The sequence below is a fragment of the Actinia tenebrosa genome, unplaced genomic scaffold, assembly GCF_029948245.1.
Source record: "Actinia tenebrosa isolate PJP-AT-01 unplaced genomic scaffold, QUT_ActTen_1.0 PGA_scaffold13__45_contigs__length_12533684, whole genome shotgun sequence".
Lineage (NCBI taxonomy): Eukaryota > Metazoa > Cnidaria > Anthozoa > Actiniaria > Actiniidae > Actinia > Actinia tenebrosa.
In genome coordinates this window covers 4,655,753-4,662,049 of record NW_028292573.1, presented here as the reverse complement: position 1 = coordinate 4,662,049, position 6,297 = coordinate 4,655,753, and positions in this window count along the sequence as shown.

Genomic DNA, 6,297 nt, shown 5'->3' with positions numbered 1-6,297 from the left:
GGACTATAGCCCAGGTTTTGATGGATTTGGCGTGTTTTTCACACTTTTTGAAACGAATGAAAAGTTCATTAAACTTGAAGAATGGGTCTTTTTGGCATAAAAGGAGGCCTATACACATGGTTTGATGGATTTTGGCTGTTTTCACAACTTTTTCAATAAATCAAAATATTCGTGAATCTTGAAAAATGTTTTTTAGAACCAAAAAAGCCATGGATTATAGACCATGGTTTTGATGAGATTTTGGGTCTTTTTCACACCTTTTTAAAAGATGAAAAATCTATGAATCTTGAAATGAATCTTTTGGCCAAAAAACATGTAATATACGCATGGTTTGATGATTTGGGATTTTTTCACACCTTTTTCAACTAAATCAAATAGTCGTGAAACGTGAAATGGGAGTTATGGCATAAAAGCATGGACTATAGCCCGAGATTTACCGATTTGGGTATTTTCACAGCTTTGAAAAAAAAATATTGAATGAATAATGAGACTTGAAATGTGTGCTTTTGGCCAAAAAGCATGGACTATAGACCGTGATTTTGACCGATTTGTGTCATTTTCACAGCTTTTGAAAAAAATATGACTTATTAATGAGACTGGAAAATGTTGTTTTTGGCCAAAAGCAGCGCGCTATAGCCCATGTTTTGAGGTATTTTGGGTGTTTTAACACCCTTTTTAAAAAGAATGAAAAATTCATGAAACTTGAAAATGGGTCTTTTTGGCTAAAAAGCCAGGGACTATACACATGGTTTTTGATGGAGTTGGGTGTTTTCAAACCTTTTCAAATAAATCAAAATATTCGGTGAAACTTGAAAAATGTGTCTTTTAGACCAAAAGCATGGACTATAGCCATGGTTTTTGATGGATTTTAGGGTTCTTTTTCACACCTTTTTGAAAAAGCAATGAAAAAATCTAATGATCTTTGAAAAATGAGTCTTTTGGCAAAAAACTGTAATATAAGCATGGTTTTTGATGTTATTTGGGATTTTTTTTCACACCTTTTTCAATAAATCCAAATTATCGTGGAAACTTGGAAATGTGCGTTTATGGCTAAAAAGCATGGACTATAGGCCCGTTGCTTTGACCGAGTTTGGGTCATTTTCACAGCTTTTGAAAAAAATCTGAATTAATAATGAGACTGGGGAATGTGCTTTTGGGCCAAAAAGCAAAGCATGGACTATAGCCCCTTGCTTGACCGATTTTGGGTCATTTCACGAGCTTTTGAAAACAATATGAATTATTAATGAGACTGTTGAAAATGTTTGTTTTGGCCAAAACGCATGACTATAGCCCTGGTTTTGATTGTAGTTTGGGTGTTTTTCACCCTTTTGGAAAAAAGAATGAAAAAATTCATGAAACTAACTGAAAATGGGTCTTTTTGGCAACGCATGGACTATAACATTGGTGAGGATTTTGGGTGTTTTTCAACCTTTTTCAAATAAATCAAATATTCGTGAAACTTGAAAACCATGTGTCTTTTAGACCAAAAAGCATGAATATAGCCCATGGTTATTGATGGATTTTAGGTCTTTTTCACACCTTTTTGAAAAGAATGAAAAAAATCTATGATCTTGAAAAATGAGTCTTTTTCGCCACAAAAACATGTAATATACCGCATGGTTGATGTATTTGGATTTTTTTCACACCTTTTCAATAAATCAATATTCGTGAACTTGAAAAATGTGTGTTTTTGGCGAAAAGCATGGACTATAGCCCGTGATTTTGACCGATTTTGGGTCATTTCACAGCTTTTGAAAAATATGAATTAATAATGAGACTTGGGAAATGTGTGCTTTTGGCCAAAAGCATGGACTATAGCCCGTGATTTTGACCGATTTTGGGTGTTTTTCACACCTTTTGAAAGAATGAAAAATTCATGAAACTTGAAAAATGGGTCTTTTTGGCTAAAAGCATGGACTATAGCCCATGGTTTTGATGGATTTTGGGTGTTTTTTACACCTTTTTCAAATAATCAAATATTCGTGAAACTTGAAAATGTGTGTTTTTGACCAAAAAGCATGGACTATAGCCCATGGTTTTGATGGATTTTGGGTGTTTTTCACACCTTTTTGATAAGAATGAAAAATTCAAGAATCTTGAAAAATGGGTCTTTTTGGCCAAAAAGCATGGACTATAGCCTATGGTTTTGATGGATTTTTTGTGTTTTTCACACCTTTTTGAAAAGAATGAAAAATTCATGAAACTATGAAAAATGGAGTTCTTTTTGGCCAAAAAGCATGGACTATAGCCCATGGTTTTGATGGATTTTGGGTGTTTTTCACACCTTTTTGAAAAGAATGAAAAATTCATGAAACTTGAAAAATGTGGTTTTTGGCCAAAAAGCATGGACTATAGCCTATGGTTTTGACCGATTTTGGGTCATTTTCACAGCTTTTGAAAAAATTTGAATTATTAATGAGACTTGGAAAATGTTTGTTTTTGGCCAAAAAGCATGGACTATAGCCCATGGTTTGATGGATTTTGGGTGTTTTTCACACCTTTTTAAAAAGAATGAAAATTCATGAAACTTGAAAAATGGGTCTTTTTGGCTAAAAAGCATGGACTATACCACATGGTTTTGATGGATTTTGGGTGTTTTTCACACCTTTTTCAAATAAATCAAATATTCTTGAAACTTGAAAAATGTGTCTTTTAGACCAAAAAGCATGGACTATAGCCCATGGTTTTGATGGATTTTAGGTCTTTTTCACACCTTTTTGAAAAGAATGAAAAATCTATGAATCTTGAAAAAATGAGTCTTTTTCGGCCAAAAAACATGTAATATAACGCATGGTTTTGATGTATTTTGGATTTTTTCACACCTTTTTCAAATAAATCAAATATTCGTGAACTTGAAAAAATGTGTGTTTTTGGCGAAAAAGCATGAACTATAGCCCGTGATTTTGACCGATTTTGGGTCATTTTCACAGCTTTTGAAAAAATATGAATTAATATGAGACTTGGGAAATGTTGTGCTTTTGGCCAAAAAGCATGTACTATAGCCCGTGATTTTGACCGATTTTGGGTGTTTTTCACACCTTTTTGAAAAGAATGAAAACATTCATGAAACTTGAAAAATGGGGTCTTTTTGGCTAAAAAGCATGGACTATAGCCCATGGTTTTGATGGATTTTGGGTGTTTTTACAACCTTTTTCAAAATAATCAAATATTCGTGAAACTTGAAAAATGTTGTGTTTTTGACCAAAAAGCAATGGACTATAGCCCATGGTTTTGATGGATTTTGGGTGTTTTTCACACCTTTTGATAAGAATGAAAAAATTAATGAATCTTGAAAAATGGGTCTTTTGGCCAAAAAGCATGGACTATAGCCTATGGTTTTGATGGATTTTGGTGTTTTTCACACCTTTTTGAAAAGAATGAAAAATTCATGAACTTTGAAAAATGGGTCTTTTTGGCCAAAAAGCATGGACTATAGCCCATGGTTTTGATGGATTTTGGGTGTTTTTCACACCTTTTGAAAAGAATGAAAAATTCATGAAAGGGCTGCTCTGATGAAAACTGATGGATGGAATTGTTGGCCAAAAGCATGGACTATAGCCACTTATGTTTGACCGATTTTGGGTCATTTTCACAGCTTGTGGAAAAAAATATGAATTATTAATGAGACTTGGAAAATGGTTATGTTTTTGGCCAAAAAGCATGGGACTAGCCCATGGTTTTGATGGATTTTGGGTGTTTTCACACTTGTTAAAAAGAATGAAAAATTCATGAAACTTGAAAATGGGTCTTTTTGGCTAAAAAAGCGGGACTATAGCCACATGGTTTGATGGAGTGGGGTTTTTCAACACTCTTTTCAAATAAAGTCAATATTCCGTGAAACTTGAAAAATGTGTCCTTTGTAGACCAAAAAGCATGGACTATAAGCCCATGGTTTGATGGATTTTAGGGTCTTTTCACACCTTTTGAAAGAATGAAAAAAGCTATGAATCTTGAAAAAATGAGTCCTTTTTGGCCAAAAAAACATGTAATATAACGCATGGTTTTGATGGATTTTGGATTTTTTTCACACCTTTTTCAAATAAATCAAATATTCGTGAAACTTGAAAAATGTGTGTTTTTGGCGAAAAAGCATGGACTATAGCCCGTGATTTTGACCGATTTGGGTCATTTTCACAGCTTTTGAAAAAAATATGAATTAATAATGAGACTTGGGAAATGTGTGCTTTGGCCAAAAAGCATGGACTATAGCCCGTGATTTTGACCGATTTTGGGTGTTTTTCACACCTTTTGAAAAGAATGAAAAATTCATGAAACTTGAAAAATGGGTCTTTTTGGCTAAAAAGCATGGACTATAGCCCATGGTTTTGATGGATTTTGGGTGTTTTTTACACCTTTTTCAAATAATCAAATATTCGTGAAACTTGAAAAATGTGTGTTTTTGACCAAAAAGCATGGACTATAGCCCATGGTTTTGATGGATTTTGGGTGTTTTTCACAACCTTTTGATAGAATGAAAAAATTCAAGAATCTTGAAAAATGGGGTCTTTTGGCCAAAAAGCATGGACTATAGCCCTATGGTTTTGATGGATTTTTTGTGTTTTTCACACCTTTTTGAAAAGAATGAAAAATTAATGAAACTTGAAAAATGGGTCTTTTTGGCCAAAAGCATGGACTATAGCCGCATGGTTTTGATGGATTTTGGGTGTTTTTCACACCTTTTTGAAAAGAATGAAAAATTCATGAAACTTGAAAAATGTGGGTTTTTGGCCAAAAAGCATGGACTATAGCCTATGGTTTTGACCGATTTTGGGTCATTTTCACAGCTTTTGAAAAAATATGAATTATTAATGAGACTTGGAAAATGTTTGTTTTTGGCCAAAAAGCATGGACTATAGCCCATGGTTTTGATGGATTTTGGGTGTTTTTCACACCTTTTTAAAAAGAATGAAAAATTCATGAAACTTGAAAAATGGGTCTTTTTGGCTAAAAAGCATGGACTATACCACATGGTTTTGATGGATTTTGGGTGTTTTTCACACCTTTTTCAAATAAATCAAATATTCGTGAAACTTGAAAAATGTGTCTTTTAGACCAAAAAGCATGGACTATAGCCCATGGTTTTGATGGATTTTAGGTCTTTTTCACACCTTTTTGAAAAGAATGAAAAATCTATGAATCTTGAAAAATGAGTCTTTTTGGCCAAAAAACATGTAATATAACGCATGGTTTTGATGGATTTTGGATTTTTTTCACACCTTTTTCAAATAAATCAAATATTCGTGAAACTTGAAAAATGTGTGTTTTTGGCGAAAAAGCATGGACTATAGCCCGTGATTTTGACCGATTTTGGGTCATTTTCACAGCTTTTGAAAAAATATGAATTAATAATGAGACTTGGGAAATGTGTGCTTTTGGCCAAAAAGCATGGACTATAGCCCGTGATTTTGACCGATTTTGGGTGTTTTTCACACCTTTTTGAAAAGAATGAAAAATTCATGAAACTTGAAAAATGGGTCTTTTTGGCTAAAAAGCATGGACTATAGCCCATGGTTTTGATGGATTTTGGGTGTTTTTACACCTTTTTCAAATAATCAAATATTCGTGAAACTTGAAAAATGTGTGTTTTTGACCAAAAAGCATGGACTATAGCCCATGGTTTTGATGGATTTTGGGCGTTTTTCACACCTTTTTGATAAGAATGAAAAATCTATGAATCTTGAAAAATGAGTCTTTTTGGCCAAAAAACATGTAATATAACGCATGGTTTTGATGGATTTTGGATTTTTTTCACACCTTTTTCAAATAAATCAAATATTCGTGAAACTTGAAAAATGTGTGTTTTTGGCGAAAAAGCATGGACTATAGCCCGTGATTTTGACCGATTTTGGGTCATTTTCACAGCTTTTGAAAAAATATGAATTAATAATGAGACTTGGGAAATGTGTGCTTTTGGCCAAAAAGCATGGACTATAGCCCGTGATTTTGACCGATTTTGGGTGTTTTTCACACCTTTTTGAAAAGAATGAAAAATTCATGAAACTTGAAAAATGGGTCTTTTTGGCTAAAAAGCATGGACTATAGCCCATGGTTTTGATGGATTTTGGGTGTTTTTTACACCTTTTTCAAATAATCAAATATTCGTGAAACTTGAAAAATGTGTGTTTTTGACCAAAAAGCATGGACTATAGCCCATGGTTTTGATGGATTTTGGGCGTTTTTCACACCTTTTTGATAAGAATGAAAAATCTATGAATCTTGAAAAATGAGTCTTTTTGGCCAAAAAACATGTAATATAACGCATGGTTTTGATGGCTTTTGGATTTTTTTCACACCTTT